The sequence below is a fragment of the Camelus dromedarius genome, chromosome 4 (genome assembly GCF_036321535.1).
Source record: "Camelus dromedarius isolate mCamDro1 chromosome 4, mCamDro1.pat, whole genome shotgun sequence".
NCBI lineage: Eukaryota > Metazoa > Chordata > Mammalia > Artiodactyla > Camelidae > Camelus > Camelus dromedarius.
In genome coordinates this window covers 11,112,414-11,134,454 of record NC_087439.1, presented here as the reverse complement: position 1 = coordinate 11,134,454, position 22,041 = coordinate 11,112,414, and the positions used below count along the sequence as shown (strand labels likewise).

General features: G+C 35.7%; 1 protein-coding gene across 3 annotated transcripts in view; it reads left to right on the top strand.

Annotated features, from left to right (window-relative positions):
- Positions 1-286: 286 nt before the first annotated feature.
- The window catches only part of PTPN4 (protein tyrosine phosphatase non-receptor type 4), a 151,958-nt gene continuing 130,203 nt past the window's right edge, over positions 287-22,041 (top strand). For all 3 annotated transcript variants that reach the window (XM_031451265.2, XM_064484685.1, XM_031451263.2), the window contains exon 1: positions 287-432. The gene's annotated coding sequence lies outside the window, so the exon portion shown is untranslated. The remainder of the gene's footprint in view (positions 433-22,041) is intronic.

The window sequence follows — 22,041 nt, the reverse complement described above, 5'->3', positions numbered from 1 at the left end:
CTCGCGGCCCCCCCACATTGTTCTCAGGACTCCTGGGTCCCCAGGGATTGCATTCCAGGCTTGAGCCGGGCAGGGGAGAGGCTTGGCTTTGGCCAAAGGGTCGGAGGTTTGGGTCCGGGCCCCCCGTTCCCGGGTCCCCCTCCCCCACGGCACTTTTTGGGGGTGTGGATTATCTCATCCCCGCAGGGAGGTGGGAGAGCGCGCCGGCTGCCCGCCTCCCTCCCGCCTTCCCGGCGGCGCCGGCCCGCGGCAGCCCCGCAGTATGAGGTGGTGCTGGCGGCTCCGGGCCGTGGCGCGGCCGCTGCGGCGGCGGCTGCTGGAGGGGCGCTGAGGGAGCCCCCGGGAGCGGCGCGGCCGACGCGCTTCTCCCCGGCGCGCCCGGGCCTCGAGGCTTTTCTTCTCCAGCCGAGAGGACGCGGCTGTGATACGAAGGTAAGAGGCTCTCGGGTCCCCGCCGGCCTCTCGGCCCTGCATAGTCCGCGAGGCTGTTACCTGGGGCTCGTGGGAGGCGAGCCAGGTAGGGCAAGCCATAGGTACAGGGTTGATTTCAAAGGAAGGGGAAAAAATGATGCTTTTTTTTTTCTCTTCCTTTTCTTCGCGGGACCTCTGCTTTCCGAGGTCCGGGGGAGTTTAGAATCTGTTACGGGTGAGCGAAGGGAGAAGGGATAGAATAGGTGCGGAGATGGAATGTTCCACGGCCCTAAACTCTAGGTGAGGTTTTAGAATCTTCTGATTTTTCCACTGCTGGTAGGATTCCTTCTTTCTTTCTTTTTTTTAATTGGCTCGTATGAGCGCTTCCTACATGCTGCATGGGTATACTGTCCCTACCATTGAAGTTTTAAGCCTAGTATGATTCTGCCCGTGTATACTTGGATTTAGGAATCTGTAGTTGGGCCAAAAAAAAAAAAAAAAAAAAAAGTTGAGCTGTAGCTAAGTAGACGTACGGATGCATTTCCCAGGGTTCCCCTAAAATGAGCGGTTTACCGTTGCACACATATCTGTATGGATGGTTCTGCGAAACTTAGAATGGGACACTTTATGTCTGGGAGGCAATATATGGGAACACCACCATGGACAAGGACGATTTGTAGGATTTTTAAGCGCTTGTTCTAGGAGAACCTGTATGTCTGCAGTATACCAACTGTTTTTAGAATCGGAGATTGGAGTAGCATTAGGTTTATGTGACCAGATAGTGGGCCCAATTTGAAACAATACAGTTTAAAACATGTTTTAAAGAGAAAGTGGAGAAAGAAAGTATCCGATTTGTGAAAGATGACTTGGGTGAAAAGAAGACGGTGGAACAGTAGAGCCAGGGCATTTTTTACCCTCATTTTTGAACCTTAACGTGTCAGAGATGAAAAAAATATTTTTCACTTTTTAAAGAGATAGGAGAGGACCTTAAAATAAATTATTCAGAGCCCAAACTACATTTAATGGAATAGAGCTAGATACTGTATCAGTTAAATCTTGAATTTGACAAATTCATCCTATAGTTTGTTTTTTTTTAAAGACTTTGAAAGCAAGTTTGTTTATTGTACAGAACTTATTTACTAACTCAGTAAAAGAGTGCAGTCATTTCGTGGACCCCACTATTTTTTGTCAGAATAAATTTATGCTCCAATTACCACAAAAGCTATTTTTATGTCTCTCAATCTCTCTCTCTCGCTTTTCTTTTTTAATGGCACATGTATCTTTGTTACCATTTTTCATTGAAACATGTACATGGTCCAACAATATCATGATCTTGAGTAGTTTATAAGAAGTAAACATGGTCTTTTTTGTACATAGGAATATTTGTGATTTAGCTAATCTGTTTTAAACATTTGGCAAGAGATTTTGGAAGCACAAAGAGCCATCATTGTTTCCTACTTTTATTAATATTAATTGAGTAGGATAAAGTTTAAGTTAGAAAATCACAGATTCCTCAAAAGTACTAATGGATGAGGATGTGACTTTCTTATTGCTTGTTTTCTAACCTGCTTAGATTCTGGGCTGTGGGTACTGAATTGTTTAAAATTTGTGGATGTTTTTCTTCTTATTTCCTAGTTGAATATCTTTTAAAATGTCCTTAGTAACTTTGTTACTTTAAATTTGTGACACTCAATTTCTAATTTAGGCTAGCATAAAACCAGCATTGATTGAACACGCTTGCTAAAAATACTTTCTGGGTCAGATGTACTTAGAATGCAGCCTCAGGAAAATTCATTTGAACTATTCTGCTTTGACCAATATACACTTCATTATTATTGAAGGACTTTAAAAAATTATAGACTCACAATTAGATTTCATCAGTTCAGGCATAGAAGCCTTTATTTAATGTATCAAGTACTTTATGTAGGATAATAATAAAAACTTTTTACATTGCTTTTTTTGGTTGTTTGTTTTTTACTTATGTGACCCCCATAGACTTATTAAACTCTGATTTGTTTATTCGAAGTATTTTAGCTTTGTCTGTTAAACATGATTAACTTGTAGTGTGACAGTAACCGTGTGCAGTGCTATCTATTTAGTATTTATTTATGACTTATGTTGAACTCTTTGAGGTTAGTGGTCATGTTTTTGAGTAAATTATCTTTAGGGAACAAAATAAGTATACCAGATAATTTTAGGGACACACTGTTATTAACTGTCATTGAGAGGACTGTCTTTCCACCTCTCTGAAAGTTAATATGATCAGTTTTAAACAAGAAAGCTTTAAAAATATGTATAAATCTTGTTCGGTGGATGTTTAAAGACATATGTTTAAAAGTTCTGCTTTCATTCTTTGTTAGTTATTGAGAATTTAAAATTGGTGACTTCACTAGAAATGGCGAGTGTATGTGACTTTGTGGCTGAATAAAGTTTAGTACTGGCAGAAATACACAATTTACAAACTCAGTTGAATTTTGTTGTTTTTCTGAATAGTAACATGCATATTTGGAAGTTTTTTTATATGCTATAGTCTAAATTTGTCAAATTTGTCAGTTTACTAGATTAAGCTGTGAAGCCTTGAAGATTAGTTTAGCATTCTGGAAATCCTTTTTATTGTTTGCCAGAAAAGTACTGGAGGAGGAAGGTGTTATTTCTTCATTTAATATTCAATTAGTAGCACAGATGGTGAGAAGGAATATAGTGTACGAGTATTGTAGAATCTTCTTTATTGGTGTGGAAGTACAGTACCTAGGAGCAATGTAATTTATTTCTTTTCCTTTGCGTGATCAGTAAGTATTTCAAACAGGATGGGAGACAAGACGGGAAATTTATTACAGTCTCCATTTCATTAGAGGCATTTTCCCCCACATTCATTATTCATTTCATTATTCCCAAGTAGAAACACTGGAAGAGAGGTGCAGTATTTGAAGAAATTGGTGGAAACAGAATGAAAATTAGGTACTGTGAATTATCTTGAGGGGAAGATATTAATTTGAAAGAGTTACTGTGTTTGTATCTTTTAACAAGGTTATACAGATGAGTAGAAAGAAAAAAGGATCCAGTAGGGAAGTGTTTATTGTCTGTTATGTGCCAGACAATGTAAGGGGGCTTTTCATGTTATCCTACATAGTCAACAAGTACACTTTGGGAGGTAGGTGTTATTAATCCCCTACTTGCCCTTCCCTCCCCCAAGTGGGGACAAAGAGAAATTAAATAACATGTCTAGGATCATACTGCTAATAAGTAGAATTCAAACTAAGTCTGTCTGACTCTGAAGCTTATTCTTTAGATCATGCTGCCCAATTAAACTTTCTGCAATGATGGAAATACTCTTCTTCTGCTCTGTCAGATATGGTAGCCGTTAGCCATGTGTTGCACGGAGCACTGGAAATGTGGCTGTCATGCCTGAGGAACTGATTTAAATTGTGTTCAATTTTAATCAGTTTAAATTTAAATAAGATGTTGCTAGTAGCTATAATGGTGGACAGTGCAACTTTAAATCTTGCTGCCTAGAAAATCTGAGTTTTGATATTGAATCTTCCACTAGCTTATATATGACATTAAGCAAGTTACTTAGTTCTTGAGCCTGTTCCTTGTGAAAATGAAGAAGAGGTTGTCACTAAAAGATTATCTCCAGTGTCTCTTGCTCTGAAGTTCTATGATTCTTATTAAAATGTACAGTGGCATTTAATATTTGCAAGCATTATATCTGAAAGCACTCCCCTCCCCATATACTCACTTCTTATATAAAGATTTTTGTTTGTTTAGTCAGCTTCTCTCTTTGAAAAGATTACATATAAAGCACACATAAAGGATAGTGGATTATTTTCTCTCCAATTGTTTGGCAAAAACATTGTGTAACCAAAGACAGTACTTTACCTTGGACCAGAGTTTGAATCTTTAAAGATCTTATTTCAGCATGCCACAGCCCATTTGAGAATATGTTAAGAGTTCCCTGTTGCTTGTCAAATTAATTCCAAACTTGTTTGCTTGGCCTTAAAGGCTTTCCACCAGCTTCATCTCACTAACCTTGTTTCTCATTCTTGCTTAAAAAGAAAACATTCTTTTTTTCCCCTCTGCCCTTGTTTCTTCAGTTAAATACAGTTAAACATTCCTGTCTCCAATCCATGTGCCTCCTCTTTAAGTCTTCCACAAAATTCACCTTTTTCTGGAAGAATGCTGCTTAATCCAGTCATAATGATCCACTTTTGAATCCTGGTAATAAGTACCTTGGGGTTAATTTATGATTGTTTAGCTATAGTTAATTGAGTCCATCCTTCTTAAGTTTTTATATGTTACCTACTCTGTGTCCTTAATGAAAATGTAAAAAAAAAATTACAAGTGGGGATTGTTCCTTTTGAGTATTGCCTTATCTATTGCTTAGCAATTCTGCTTTAGTAAGTTACTAGTTAAAAAAGATTATAAATACTGTAACAGCATTCACCCTTAATCACCACTCTAATAGATATTTTTGTTTCCTTCCAGGCAGTTGTCCATATTTTTTAAAAATAAAGTTGTATGATAAAAGATAACAATTTTGAGTTTACTGTATTGGAAACATTGTGTAGTAGAGGAAGTACAATGTAGGGAAAAGATGACAAGACCTTGGAGTCAGATAGATCTGGATTGGAATCTGGTCTCAAAAACATTGGGCAGGGGGAGGATATAGCTTAAGTGGTAGAGTGCATGCGTAATATGCACAAGGTCCTGGATTCAATCCCCAGTACCTCCTCTAAAAACAAACAAACAAACAAACAAACAGACAGACCTAATTACCCCCCCCCCCAAAACAAACAAACAAGCAAAAAAACCTTGGGCAAACTATGTAACGCCTGTGCTCATTTTCTTGTCTATGAAATTAGGATAATTTCATATTTTCTTGTCTATGAAATTAGGATAATGTGAGGATTAGGATTTTCTATATCTATATAGCATCTAGCATTATTCTTTAAAAAGATGAGATGGTCAATAAATGGTAACTGGTATCATTTTTCCTGTTTTCTTATTGTCCTGAGTATAATTTAAACAATTGCTTAGATATTCAGGTGATTTATCAATCAGGTGATTTAGTCATTTATCTTATGTTAAATATTTTGATTGTTCCTAAAGTTTCCACTGTTATAATCTGCAGTGAATATCTTTGTGCTTATAGCTTGTTTATATTTGTTTCCTCAGTCTAAAACTCTAGGACTGGGATAATGGTCCAGTGGTATGAATATTTCTGTGCCAAATCTCTATCTTAAAGAACAATGAGTATTCTTGTTTTGGAAAAAAGAATACTGATTTGGTTATAAAAATAGACTTCATTGTTTTAGTTAATGTATTTTGAAAAATTTTGTTTATTGAGAAATGATACAGTGAACATTCATTTGTATTTTAATTAAAAAAATAATTGAATGTCTGTTATGGGGATCACTGGTATAGTGGTAAGTAAGACATGATTTTATCCTTGTGCTCAAATCCTAGGGTGGTAATATGTCAACAGACAATTACAATTCAGAGTGACAAGTGTAATAAGATCTGGGAGAAAGGAGAATTGGCATTTGAGCAGCGTCTTGGAGGATGAGTTGGAATTGATCTGGGTAGAGAGAACAGCATGTACAAAAAGACAAGTATGAAAGGATGCATAGTGTGTTTAGAGAAATGATCCGCCTCTGTCTATGAGATAGGTGTTGATGTCTGATTTTGTGTATGAGTCTGTGTGCTTGTATATGTGTGTTAACTATGATAGAAGATAAAACCTTGTGAGGGTCCTAGTTTGGGCTATGAATGCAATCATATTAAGACCTTTAGAGTAGAGCTTCCCAACTGGTGTGCCATGAGTGGTTTACCACTGTGCCAGAGAACACGGTAACTGTCAACATATGGGACTAGGGCATATTGGAGCCCCCAGAATGATTTCTTTTCACCTAGAATAGTTTCCTTGGCTTGTCCCAGTGTGCTAAAAATTATTTTCTTTTGTGCCACATTGGGGAAAGCATTGGGAAAAGCACTGTTTTAGAGGCTCTTAGTACTGGAAAATTTATGGTACCCACATATCCCCTGACATTCCCAGTATGTAATTAAAAATAAAACCAATACCAAACCTTAAAATAAGCATAAAGGATGTGGAGTCAAAATCCTCCCGTTTTCTCCCCTCTCTCCTTCTCCTTCCCCAGTAATTACTACTTCATTGTTTTGTGTGTACGTGAAATATCTTTTTGGTGCTCCTGCATTGCTAGTGCCCCACAAGAGTGTTTTGTCTGCCTGTTGGGAAATCCACATTTACATTAGGGAGCAATTACAGGTATTTCAATAAGGGAATGATAAGATTAGATGTAAGTTTTGAAAGGTAACTCCTGACATCTAGATGTTGATGCAAGGATATAAGGATGGTGCAAAGATGAGATTAGAAGGAGCAGAGAGACTAATTAGGATGCTCTTGCAGTGGTCCAGGTGAGAGATGATAAGAACCAGAAATGAGGAAGTAAAGATAAGAATGTAGGACTAGAAATGAAAACTGATTAGGTAGTTTGATGAGAACTGAGGGTCCCTTTTGATATAGGGGAAAGAGGAAAAGAGTTGATGTTGATGCTAAGATTTCTCTTTTGGGCAACTGGAAAGGGAAGACCAAATAATTTTTATTGAGTATCTATAGTGAACCAGGCATTTTGCTAGACTCCAGGGTTGTCATGAGTTCTCACTGAATTTTTTAAATTATTTATTTTGAAATAATTTCAAACATACAGAACCATTGCAAGGACAGCTCAAAGAGTTCCCAAATCCCCTTCAACCAGTTTCTTTTTCCTTGAACTGTTCTTGCAACTTAAAAAAATTTCTTGTAAGACTTTATTTTTTTAGAGCACTTTTAGTTTCACAGCAAGATTGAGGAAAAGGTACAGAGATTTGTCATAAGCCCCCTGTTCCCACACATGAACTTCAACCAATTTTTAACATTGTACTGCATATATACTATGTGTATACAAAAGATAAGCCTGCATATTGTTGTACTTGGCTCACTGTAGTGGGTACAGTGAGGCCTTCCCTTTCAGATGCCCAAAGAAGGAACCTTGACTTCATCTTTGACTCTTTCCCTCTTCTATTAATGGATTCTCAAATTTCAATGAGACTACTTGATCATCTTATTTCTAGTCCCTCATTTTCATGTCTACTTCTAACCATTTCAGAAGAATGCACCATTTCTCATCTAATTAGACTTTTTCTGAACCATTGCAGAGCATGTTGCAGACCTGATGCCCTCACTCCTAAATATAGTGTGTATTTACCAAAACATGGGCATAACCCCCAGGTCAGGAAATCAACATTGATACAACACTACCTTCAAAACCCCAGGTGCCATTCAAAGTTTTCTAACTGTCCAACAGTGTCTTTCTTTCCCTTTTGGTCCAGGATCCAATTCAGGATCACACATGCATTTAGTTGTCATGTCTCTTTAGTCTATTTCAGTTTGGAACATTTCCTCAATATTTCTCTATCTGTTATGGCCTTAACTTTTTTTTTTTTCCTGTAAGATGTCCCTTAACTTTGGTGCATCCAGTAGTTGCTCATGTGCAGACTGAATGCATTGTTGCCAGGAATACCATAGGCACGATGTGCTCTTCTTATCCCACTGGTGACATTTAAACTTGAACACCTTGTTAAGTTCATGTCTGCTGGGTTTCTCAATTATAAAGCCATCACCTTTCCTCTTGTAATTGGTGGATGGGAAGATGTCTAAGACTTTGCTGATGTTCTGTTCCTCATCAGACCTCTGCCCATCAGTCTTTCGGTCCACTGATGACTCTTGCCTGGATTGACAACTATTGTGAAGGTTGCCATTTGTACTTATTAGTTGATTTTTCTACTGAAAACAGATGTTTCCTTTCTTTTATGTATTTGTTTATTCCTTCATTTATTTACATCAATATGTACCCATGCTTTCTGTTCTTATTCGGTGGGTTTTGTTATTATCATTTTAATTTTTATTTTGATGCTAAAATTGTCCTAGATTTGGCTAGATTAGCCCTTCAAGATGGCTCCCTTGTCTTTTTAACATGTCCCCATTCTTTGAATATTTCCTTACTTGCTGGCACAACAGGGTATTCAAGACCTACTTTATACTTTTCCTTTCCCAGCTCTGGAATCATTCATTTTTCCAAGGAATCCTGATTTCTTTTAGTGGAAGTGGTATTTAGAGACCAAAATTTGGATGCTTAATGTGCTTATTTCTGTTGGGGTGTCATCATTTTTAAGGCAGACAGGACTAGGAAATATATATATATTTACACATCTGAATCTCTTTCTGTATCTAATTATGTATATGTATTTTAAATGTTCACACTGATAACATTCATTTCCAGTCTAACACCTCAAGGTTCTTTCTGGTCTTCCCCTTCCTTGTATTTTTAAATCCCTCTTCAGCAGTGAGAAATTGGCTCTCATTATTCTCAGTCTATTTACTTACTTGCTCAATCCCCCTTGTAATTGTCAGTCTCCCAACCCCAGGCTAGTAGTCCCCTGTCTGCTACCTTGGAGGCCCTTGGCGTGGGGTCCTCAGGGCATGCTGTCAGGTATGCTAGGAAGGGAAGAGAACTCACTGAATCTCTTTATTTCCCTCATTTAATCTGAATGAAAAATTGTTAGAAAGGTGTTATTCCCAGTTTTAAAGGATAACAAAACCGAAATTTAGAAAGATGTGTGACTTTGGTTGTATTACCATGTATATAGAGGACAAATATTTTGAATTCAGATGTGCACGATGTTGGAGCATCTCTCCCCTTCCCTTCCCCCCCATTACTGACTGCATAGCCTCTGACTTCATGAAAATAGTTGGAAATTCAAAGTGTCAGGATTTAGGGTTGTATAGGTGGTAGTTGAAGCAACGGATGTGACTGTTACTGCTTATGAAGTGTGTGTAAATTTAGGAAGCAGGCCACTGACAGGGCTGCCAGTCACTATCATTTAAAGGTTAAGGACTCCCAGAAGTGAAGAAGCCAGTGAGGAAGACTGAATGGTGGTGAGAGAGGAGCGTCAAGTTGTGTGGAAGAAGGTGATGAAGGAATTTCAGGAAGGTATCAAATGCTGCTGAGAGAAAGAAATAAGAACAAAAGTGTTTTGATCTTGACTGGAAAGTTATTTATGACCTTAGCTAATTGGTTGTCAGATGTGGTCAGGCAGGCCACCTGTATCAGAATCAAATGAGATACTGAATAAAAATATCAATTCCCCAGGTTTTATCTCAGACTGTATAGATTTTTTAAAGGGTGAGTGAGGAATGAGGAGATGAGCACACAGGAAATCTCCTTAAATGCTGCTGCAGTTATTCTGAGGTGTACTAAAGTTTGAGATTCATTGTAGCAGAAGAGTTACAATAGCAGGATGTACTAAGAAACTAAACTAGGAAACTAGACCTATAATGAATATAGACTAGGCAGTGCTGAGAAACTTGGTCTTATGGGAAGAAGGAAGATCTCTTAGGTCATGGAGGAATAGGGGGCAGATTCAAGCAAAATATATTTTTTAAAGGTTACATATACTGTAACATTTTGGGGGATTAAGAGAAAGAAACTGTAATGCTTATTTGAAAGAAGGGTAAGTGAAACTATGTAACGATACCTACTATCAAAGAAATGCGCTGAATGACTTTGATAGGTATCTGGGCTAGCCGCCTGCCCCCATTTCAAATGATTGCCATCTTATGGTGAGTTTTGGAATCATTCAGGGGTCATTGTTAATCTTATTTTATTATTAATTAAATGTATATCTTGCCTTTTGTTAGACAGTTAAGTATGTCTACTTGATTCAGATTTCAAAATAATGTAAAAAGACATATATTGAGATGTCTCAATACTATTCTGTCTCTGTCCTTCCCTTCCCTGCTCTCTAGAGGTAACCACTTTTGTTTTTTGTATATTTTACCAGTATTTAAGCAAATGTAAACAAAATACAAATATAAATTACTGCCTTCCCCCTACCTTTCTATGTAGAGGGTAGCATACTATTTTAATGTTTTGTATAGTAATTTTTTTTTTAATTTAAAATATACCTTGGAGATCCTTTGACTTCAATATACAGAGAGCTCCCCACTTTTTTCTTTCTTTTTAAAAATAAAGTGACATGTTCTGTTGTGTGGTTATACTATGAGGCTGACTCTAATTATTTAAACTTTTACTCTTCTTCACTTTTTGGCCTTTTTACTTGTGTATCTTGTTCTCTTTCACCTGTTCTGTGTGAACTGCTCTCATGAGGCATTTTGCATTAATGACCTGCCTTACTTTCTTCACCTAAAGTCCTCTGATGGATAAGAGTTTCAGACTTTGTGACCAAGCAGAAGACTTCCTTATTTCAGTAGCTTAGATGAAAAAAATTCAGTAGCTTCTCTTTTTAGAAGAAAAAGAGAAAAGGACAAAACTGATATTTGTTGAACTCTACTGCATGCTTTAATGTATGATATTTCATTTAGTTCTTCCAGCAACCCTGTGGATCAGGTAGTGTTACCCCTTTTTATAGATGAAGAAGCTGAAGCTCAAAAAGCTTTCACAGCTAGAAAATATCAGATTTAGGTTTTGAAACTAGGTTAATTTGAGTCCAGAATCTGTATCTTTTCTGCTGCTGTCCTATTTTCTGTTTCCTATTTTTGAATTCCTGAACTCCAGTCTTGTAGCTGGAGCTCTCTATCTGCTCTAAGCCTTTATCAAGAACCATGAAATTAGACATGTTTACCTAATGTGTTTTCCTGATTGCTGGTATACCACCTGCTTATCTGAACTTTACAGCTAAGGACCAACTTGCTTGGATCACTGCCTATGGCCTGTTAGTGTAAGCTGTAGATACCTTTTTCTAATTGCCTGTCTCGATTGCCTCTCATCATCTCTGTTGAGTTTTCCTTTTTACCCTAATTTCCCTTGTTGTAGCCCTGTCACCACTTGAAGAGCTTCAGTTTGGCAATATGAAGCTTGCGCACAACTTCTGAAATTTTTGGGAATGATTTTTTTAAAAAGGTCATCATGTCTTGTCTGGACTTTTACAATAGCCTCCTTAAAGTGCATTCTGTCATTGGTTTTGCCCTTTTTAACACTCCTCTACACTATAGCCAGAGTTATCTGACAGGTACATCTTATCACTTTATACCCCTAGTCAGAATTTTTTATTGCCTTTTCATTTGCTGGTAAGATAAGATCTGAACTCATGATCGGCCCCAATCTACCTCTCCAAGCCTCACTCCTGGTATCACCTGGTACACACAGTGCCTTGCATGTCATAGGTGCTAACTAATATGGATTACACTTTGAGTGAATAGAATGAATGAATTTTCCAGGGAGATTAAATTTTGGGAAATACCAGTTTTTAAAATAATGTTATTGTCTTTCTTTTTTAGATATTTCTTATTGCATGGAAGTAAACATTTTTTTTACAGACTCCAAGCATTTCCAAATTGTTTTATTTACATTGGAATTTTAAAAATCTCCATACTTGGTTCATTTATATTTCCAGCTTACCTTTTCCAGCCTAATCCAAACTATAGTCAGTTACAGTGGTTTACTACAGAAGCTACTAGGGAAATGGGGAATCTTCATTGGGAAGGGTTTTATGATTTGGAAGAGTTCTCCCAGGTGATTCTCATATGGTGACTCACCTTGCATCTGGCTATTTTTATGGTTTTCTGTGTTAGCAAAATTGCTTACAAAAGAATCATATAGGTCAACAGTTCTTTGTATGTAATTCTGAGATCCCTAAGGCCCTGAAAAACAAGTTTTTGTAACTAATTTGGCAGCTGAGCTGTACTGATGTGAGGCTACTATTCTTTATTCTTCTTATGGCGAACATTCTTAAAGTTTTCTAAAGAAATTTTAAATAGCAGTATGATTAATACAGGGTGTCAGCGTGTTGCCTAGACCCAACCAAGAATGTTACTTAAGGTAAGGAATTTGTGCCATATCAGAGTATAATTTAAATATTACGAAATTCAAAACACTTCTGAAAGTGTTTTGAAACCAAAGGTTTCAGATACAGGATTGTAGACCTGAACCAATTTTTACTACCACCAATTTCCCTAGGAATGGGTGATAAATGGTACTTTGTTTTGTTTTGAATTTCTTTTTAGTTATGATAGTTGGGCTTTTTTTTTTTTTTTCAGTTCACTAATTTCATTTCTTGTTACAAACACTCTTCAAAATTTTTGTTCGTTTATCTGATCAAGTCAATGTTTTTTCCTTACCCATTTATAATATTGTAGCTATTCACTGATACTCTGTTAGCACAGTAGCATACTTGTGGCATGTTCTAAGCTTCTTGTATCTGACCTATCAGTAGGAAGTGCTGCAAGTTGAAAACTTAGTTGAAAAGTACTTATAGTGTAAGGGAGATGACTGTGTTCCTGTGCTCAAAGTCCTTTAATAGCTTCCTGCCTTACTTAGGGTAAAAGCTAAGGTTTTTACCATGGTGGACAAGGCCCTACCCTCTGTGATCTGTGGCTCCTGCTCTCTCTCTGACCTCATCTCTGGCCACTCTCCTTGCCTGCTTTTCTCAAGGTACACTGGCCTCTTTGCTGTTCCTGGAACAGGCCTGGTATGCTCCCACTTCAAGTCTCTGTGCTTGTTCTTCCCTCTGCCTGGAACACCTTTCTAGGCACGAGTTCCAGGCAAAGTATCCACATGACTCACTCTGACTTCAAGTCTGCCAAGAAATGAATTTCTCAGTCATGCCTCTTCTAAATACCCTATCTAAAATTGCTTCCCTGCTCTCACATTCCCTGCTTACTATATTATAACACACTATATAATTTTTTTCTTTCCTTAATAGGATGGAAACTCTATAAGGACAGGAGCATTTATCTTGTTTTATTTGTTGATATATTCATGTTGCTTCTGTCTGGCACATTATGAGACAATCAGTAGATACTTTGAGCAGGGGAAAGGTTTAGGGAAAGTAAAGAGGAACATTAGTTGTCTGACATATAAACTCATCTTTTATTTTTTAGTTTTCACAAGTTTTTATTGATGAAATCAGAATATAATTGAATATGATATTTTGTAATATTGGTCTACAAATGAGAAGAATAGAATTATTTTTTATGGGATAACATTTCCCTTAAGTGGGGTTCAAAGTTAGTGTTCCCTAGCATCAGGTCAGTTGAGAATGTTCATCTATAAAAACCATCGTTAATTCATGGCCCAAACACAGACAGTGAGCAGATTTGGCCTGTGGGCCATAGTTTGCTGACCCCTAGAGTACGTGACTTTTGCCCAAATTATTTCAGACTCCTCCACAATACAATCCCAAAGATCTTTCCAGCTATAATTGTTGCTGTTCCTCTGATGAATTGTTTTCCATCTAACTGCATTACTGTTGTTTCTTGGATATTCTCTGCTTTCTGAGGCTTTTAATAATACTATTTTAATTCTGGTGTAGCTAGAATATTTTAATAAAAGCAAAGTGGGTATTTCCAGATTTTTTAAAAGTCTGTTTTGAATATTTAGAGAGCATATGATAATAATACGGCTAACACTTTTATGTGTCAGGCACTGTGCTAAAGACGTCTTCTGTATTATCTCATTTAATCCTTACAACAATTCACTTTATGGATGAAAGTAGAAACGGAGGCACAGAGTGGCTTGGTAACTCTCTAAGGTCATAAAGGTAATAAGGATTTGAACATTAAAATAGTCTGATTCCTGAGCCCACAGTCTTATCTATTAAGTAGCATTGCTTTCCATATATACTAATGGTTTGTATTTTTATAGTTTTGGGCTTTTTGCAGAACCCCTTCTCTTTCAGTTTCTAACTTAGTGAAAGACTGATAATTAGTTCTTTACAAAAGACGTAAGGACTCATGAAAACATATTTGAGGTAATAAATAGGATTGGATGGGATTATGAGCAAATGTAAAGTCAGTAGCTTTCCCGCTATTTAAACTTGACCCCAATTAAGAGATACCTCTTACATCATACTCTTGATAGCTTCTATTTTACTCTATTGTATTTTGTTAAAAAAGGATTGGTTTTTGATCTACTAACTTGATTTCATAGACAATGAGTTTCAAATTATAGCTTGAAACATTTCATTAAACATTTAGATGCTATAAAAACTATTGTTTGTGTTCAGTTATGAAGAAATCTCTGCTTATATGAAACAGTTGCTTTCTAAAGAAAGGATAAAAACTCTAGAGGCCAGCATTTTTTTTTTCTTTTTCCCACCTAAAAATGCTCTACACTAAACCCCTCAGTAATAAGAAAATAGTTTTTGCTGAATAAGAGAGTCACACCAAAGCCCAAAAGATATATTCTACAGAGCTGGTCCTTTTTAGATAAGAAAAAAAATTTTTTCATTGGCTGGCGGTGCTTATATAGTTGTTGTTGGAGTCTCGTATGGAGGAGACTAGATCAGAAGTTTAGAAAGTGAGGAGGGAAAGAGACGGAAAGAACCAGGAGCTGCTGAAAGAACTCGTGCTTAGGTAATGACTGTAGACAGGAGGAAGAGACAGCAGTTCTTTGACTCACTGAAACAGTTTGTTTTTATCTTTTTTAGTACACTGTTTCACTGCATTATTTAAAGTCTCTTTCTCCAACTAGACTGTTAGCTCATTGAGGGCAGAGATCTAGATGTGTACTTATTCATGTCTCTAGCATCTAGTGCTGTGACTAGCAACTAGGAGCTGTTGACATGTTTACATGAGTAAACAGCGTATTGAGGGCACAGGATTAGGGAACTCTCTGTGGGCCTTAGTAGGTTGGGTTCTGTATCTTTCTCTCACAAACACACACAGACAAGTAGTACTTTAAATGCTATGATGTGTAAATAGAAAATTATCAGCTGTAAAATAATTAGGTAGCAAAAAAGGAAAATCCTAAAGTAAGTAAATTTGTTGCAAGAAATCATTCAAATTAAGGTCCTGTGTTTAGTCCATAGTTCACAATGAATGTCATATTTATTTTGGCATTATAATTCAGCATTCAGTTAACAGATCAGTAGAAGTTGAATAGAGGATATACAAAATACATTTGGAAAATGCTGCATGTATGTGAGTGAATCAGCGTACATGTCTAATGCTTACGCATTCATGGCTTAGGTGGCTGGTTTGTACATAATTCTCTGGGATACTTTCTGTTGTACTATACCATTTCTTAAATAAGAAGTTTCTTGCATAAGTTATTGCATTATATATATATATATATGATAGATGTTAATAATATACACATAATATATAAATGTTTGGGGTATATTAAATATAGAGAGAAATTTTAGATCAAAACTAATGGTACATTTGATTTTTCTCCCTTCTACAGGGTGTCAGTGTTATGGCTCATAGTTTTGATAGCACTGTCCTAACAGAATCTGGCCCATTCAGTTTTATATTGTCAAGTTCAGATCAGAAGGGTTGAGGGAGCCTTCACTGAATATAATGTTAAAACAGTAAGCTAAGTTATTCGGTGCAACATCTTACAATACCAACATTTTGATTTATGGTCACATCCAAAGCATTCTGTAAGAAATTAAGATTGTAGCAAAGCAGATGGTTCATTGGAGAACGTTCCATATAGAATGGTAAGTGTAAAGGATTGTCAACTCTCTAGAAAACTTTTTGTGTCGGTTAATTGCTTCATAATTTTGAATAACAAAAGTTTTGTCTGTTTCTTTTCTTAAGTGTGAAAACAGAATTTGAAAGGAATTTTTTTTTTTACTTTCCTCACACTTTTTAAAAAAATTTCAAACCTATGGAAAAGTAGCAAGAGTAGTATATTGAACACCCATGTACCCTTCATATAGATTCACCAATTGCTAACATTTTGCTACTTTATCTTTCTGTATATACATTTAAAGTTTCTGAGCTGTTTGAAGGTTGTAGGCATCATGATCATAAGTGTAACTGCTTCAGGATGGACACATCTTCTAGGAATAAACAGATTCTCTCTATAGCCATACAGTCACACTCAGGAAATTTATCAGTACTGTAATCTGAAATACATTCCATATTTCTCCAATTGTACAAACAAGTTCCATTTTATATTTATATGATTCGTGATTGGATCAAGGACTACACATTACATTTGGTTGTTATGTCTCTTAATTTATACCACATCCCCAGCCTTCTTCAATATCTCTTCCTTCTTCCTCATCCCCCTCACATTTTTGAAGATTCCAGGCCAGTTGTTTTGTAGAGTGTCCCTCAATTTGGATTTGTCTGATTTAAGATTTTTTTTTTCATAATTAGATTTAGGTTAAACATTTTTTGGCAAAATATTGTATAGGTATATATATATTGTCTTATCAATATATGACTAACATCATAGTGCCTGTGACAGGCACCATGTCTCCATTGTAAGGGTACCTTTTCCCCTTTGTAATAAATAAGTAATGAGTGGGAAAATACTTATGAAATTATATGTATATCTTGTTCCCCAATAAACTTTACCCAGATTTTAGCATTCATTGATGATTCTTGCCTGAATCAGTTTTGGTATTTATAAAATGGCAATTTTCTATTGGTGTTATTTCTTTACATTTATCATTTGACTTTATTCTACAGAGAAGTGTTACTCCCCTGCCTCACTTTAAAGAATTAGGATCAGTTTATACCTGTGGATTCTTGTTTTATTCAAAGTTTTATCTATTCTTGTTATTATTTATTTTGAAACTTAAATTGCCACATTTGACTGATGTGAGCCCCTTTAAACTACCTGTCATGTTTTTTGATTTGTTCACATCAGATTTTGAAGACTTCCTTACTTACCAGCCTCACCTTGTGTTTTCCTTGCCCCAGCTCTGGAATCAGCCATTTCTCCCAAGGAGTCCTGATTTCTTTAGTGTGGAGCAGTATATAGGGCATTATGTATGTTCAGTATATTGGAATGTTTTTGCTTCTAGGCCCTAACAGTGGACAGAGATAGCAAATATATATAAATTAAAAATTTTTTTGAATTTTTAAATTGATGTGTAATTGGTTTACAATATTGTGTTAGTTTCAGGTTTACAGCATAATGATTCAGTGTCTTTGCAGGTTATATTCCATTATAGGTTATTATGAGAAAATGGGTGTAATTTCCTGTGCTATACAGTATATCCTTGTTGCTTATCCATTTTACATATAATGATAGGTGTCTTTTAATCGCATATCCCTAGTTTGTCCCTTGCCCCTTCCCTCTCCCCTTTGTTAACCACAAGTTTGGTTTCTATATCTGCAAGTCTGTTTCTGTTTTGAATGTACGTTCATTTGTATTATTATTTAGTTTCCACATATAAGTGATATCATACAATATTTGTCTTTCTCTGACTTACTTCACTAAGGATAATGTTCTGTAGGTCCATCCATGTTGCTGCAGATGTCAGTATTTCATTCTTTTTTATGGCTAAGTAATATTCCATTGTGTGTATAAAGTATATCTTCTTAATCCATTCTTTGTTGATGATCATTTGAGTTGCTTCCATGACTTGGCTATTGTAAGTAGTGCTGCTGTGAACATTGGGGTTCATGTATCTTTTCAAATTAGTGTTTTTGTTTTCTTGAATATATACCCAGGAGTGGGATTGCTGGATCATATGGTAGTTCTATTTTTACTGTTTTAAGGAAACTCCAAACTGTTCTCCATAGTGACTGCACCAATTTGCATTCCCACCAACAGTGTAAAAGAGTTCCCTTTTCTCCACATCCTTGTAAACATTTGTTATTTGTGGTCTTTATGATGATAGCCATTCTGACAGGTGTGAGGTGATATGTCATTGTGGTTTTAATTTGCATTTCTCTGATGATTGGCAATACTGAACATCTTTTTATGTGTCTGTTGGCCATCTGTATGTCTTCTTTGGAAAAATGTTTGTTCTGGCCTTCTGCTTATGTTAAAATCTGGTTTATTTATTTTTTGATAATGAGTTGTATGAATTGTTTGTATATTTTGGATATTAACTCCTTACTGGTTATATCATTTGGAAATATTTTCTTCTATTTAGTAGACTGTCTTTTCGTTTTGTTAATGGTTTCCTTTGCTGTGCAAAAGCTTTTAAATTTAATTAGGTCCCATTTGTTTAGTTTTTGTTTTTGTTTTTGTTTTGCCTTAGGAGGCAGATAAAAAAAATTCTGTTATCATTTAGAAGAGAACATAGATGAAACATTCTTTGACATAAGAGTTTTATGGTTTCAGGTCTTACATTTAGGTCTTTAATCCATTTTTAGTTTATTTTTGTATATGATGTGAGAAAATGTTCTAATTTCATTCTTTTACATGTAGCTGTCTAGTTTTCCTAGTACCGCTTACTGAAGATACTGTCTTTTCCCCACTGTATGTTTTTGATTAATTGACCATAAATGTGTGGGTTTATTTCTGGACTCTATTGTTCCATTGATCTATATGTCTATTTTTGTGCCAGTACCATACTCTTGATTACTGTAGTATAGGTAGAAATAAGGGAGTGTGATGCCTCCAGCTTTTCTCAAGATTGCTTTGGCTATTTGGGGTCTTTTGTGGTTCCATATAAATTTTAGTATTATTTCTTGTAGTTCTGTGAATTTCATGGGTATTTTGATGGGGAGTGCATTAAATCTGTAGATTGCTTTTGGTAGGATGGACATTTTAAGAACATTAATTCTTCCAATCCATGAACATGGGATATCTTTCACTGCTTTTTATCATCTTCATTTTCCTTCATCAGTGCTTTATGGTTATCAGAGTATAGGTCCTTAATCTCCTGAGTTAAGTTTATTCCTAGGTACTTTGTTCTTTCTGATGTAGTTTTAAATGGGATTGTTTTCTTGCTTTTTCTTTCTAATAGTTCATTATTAGTATACAGAAAAGCAACGGACTTAAGTATATTAATCTTGTATCCTCCAACTTTATCAAATTCATTTATTAGTTCTAATAGTTTTTTCAGGAAACTTTACGGTTTTCTATATACAGCCTCATGCCATCTGCAAGTAGTGACAGTTTTACTTCTCTTCTGATTTAGACGCCTTTTATTTCTTTTTCATATCTGATTGCTGTGACTAGGGCTTCTGATACTGTGTTAAATAGAAGTGGCGAGAGTATGCGTCCTCATATTGTTCCTGATTTTAGAGAAAAAGCTTTCAGCTTTTCAACACTGAGTATGTTAGATGTGAGTTTGTCATAAATAGCCATTATGTTGAGGTATGTTCCCCCTATACCAACTTTAATTAGAGTTTTTATCATGAATAGATGTTGAATATTGTCAGATGTTCTGTGTCTACTGAGATGATCATGTGATTTTTATCCTTTCTTTCATTGTGGTGTATTAACATTGATTGATTTATGGATATTGAACCATCCTTGTATCCCTGGAGTAAATCTCACCTGATCATGGTGTACATGGTGATCATGATGATCTTTTTTGCATATTGTTGAATTTAGTTTGCTAATAATTTGTTGAGGATTTTTGCATCTATATTCACCAGAGATATTGGCCTGTAATTTTCCTTTTTTGTAGTTTCTTCAGCTGGATTTGGTATCAGAGTAATGGTGTCCTCTTGGAATGAATTTGGGAGTGTTCCCTCCTCTTCAGTTCTTTGGAATAGTTTGAGATGGATGCATATTAGCTGTTCTTTATATGTTTGGTAGGATTCCTCTCTGAAGCCATTCAGTCCTTGGGCTTTTTTTTTTTTTTTTTTTTTTTTGCTGGAGTTTTTGAATTATTAATTCAATTTTACTACTAGTGATTGGTATGTTCGAATTGATACAGCCTTGGAGGATTGTATGTTTCTAGAAATTTATCCATTTCTTCTAGGTTGTCCAATTTGTTGGCATACAACTGTTCATAGTATTTTCTTATAGTTTATTATATCTCAATGATATTGGTTGTAATTTCTCCTCTTTCATTTTTAACTTTAGGCTTTTTTTCTTGATGAACCTGTCTAAAGGCTTTTCAATTTTGTTTATCTTATCAAAAAACCAGCTCTTGGTTCCATTGATCTTTTCTATTGGTTTCTTTTTTTGCCTCCATTCATTTATTTCCTGTGATCTTTGTTATTTCCTTCCATCTTCTGATTCTGGGCTTTTTTTCCCTAATTCCTTTAGATGTTTATTTGAGATATTTTTTGTTTCCTGAGGTAGGCCTGTATTGCTCTAAAGTTCTTCTTAGAACTGCTTTTGCTGTGTACCATTGATTTTGGAAAGTTGTGTTTTGATTTTCATTTGTCTGGAGGTATTTTCTGATTTCTCCTTTGACCAAGTGGTTTTTTAGTAGCATGCTGTTTAATATCCATGCTTTTGTGTTTTCTCATCCCCTCCCCGTAATTGATTTCTAGTTTCATCCCATGTTGGTCAAAATTTTTTTGATATAATTTCTGTTCTTTTAAATTTGTTAAGACTTATTTTTGGCTTAGCATGTGATTTATTGTGGAGAATGTTCCATGAGCACTTGAAAATAATGTGTATTCTATTGTTTTGGGTGGAATGTCCTGTGGAGATCTGTTAAGTCCAGATGGTCTAATGTGTCTTTTAAGACCACTGTTTCCTTATTGATTTTCTTTCTAGATGATCTGTCCATTAATGTAAGTGGGGTGTTGAAGTCTCCTACTGTTACTGTATTATTGTCAATTTCTCCCTTTATACCTGTTAATATTTGCTTTATACATTATAGGTGTCTTATATTAAGTACATGTATGTTAACAAATGTTATATTCTCTTGTATTGATCCCTTAATCATTATATAATGCCCTTCTTCATTTTTTTTTATAGGCTTTATTTTAAAGTCTAGTTTGTCTGGTATGAGTACTTGCATGGAATATCTTTTTCCATCCCTCTCTTTCAGTCTCTGTATGTCTTTAGCTCTGAAGTGAGTCTTTTGTAAGCATTATATAGATGAGTCTTTTTTTTTTAAATTGAAGTATAGTCAATTCACAATGTTTTGTTAATTTCCAGGATACAGCATAGTGTTTCTGTGTGTGTGTGTGTGTGTGTGTGTGTGTGTGTAGTTTTGAGTATACCAGTCTTCTGCCTCCTTAGTGAGATTTATTTCTAAGTATTTTATTATTTTTGATACTGTAAGTAGATTTATTTTCCTAAGTTCCTTTTTGGATCATTAATTGCCAGTGTATGGTAATCTACCTGATTTTTGTGAGTTAAGTTTGTATCCTAAAACTTTGCTGAAATTTGTTTATTAGTTCCAACCAGACTGATCTTAGTACAGTTATTCTAGCTCTCTCTAGTTACTGTTTTTGTAGTGTATCTTTTTACATTCTTTTACATTCAATTTGTTTGTGTCTTTAAATCTGAAATGTGTCTTTTATAGAGAGCATATAAATGGAACAGCATAAAAAAAAAATCCATTCTCCCAGTGTATTTGATTTGAGTTTCTAGTCCACTTATATTTAATGTTATTATTGATAAGGTAATGCCATTTTGCTAGTTTTCTTATGTCTTTTGTCCTCTTTTTTCTCTGTTCCTCCATCAGAGCTTTCATCTTAAATAGTATGTTCTAGCTGTAATTTTAATTCTGTTGTTTATTTTACCCTATTATTTTGAGTTTATTTCTTAGAATAGTTGTTCCTCAGCATCTGTGGGTGATTTGTTTCAGGACCCCCTATAAATACTGAAGTCCACAGATGCTCAAGTTCCTTACAGTTGGAGTTTTGCATCTGTGAATATGGAGGGGCAACTGTATATTTACTGAAAAATATTTGTGTTAAGTGGATGTGCAAGATTCAGA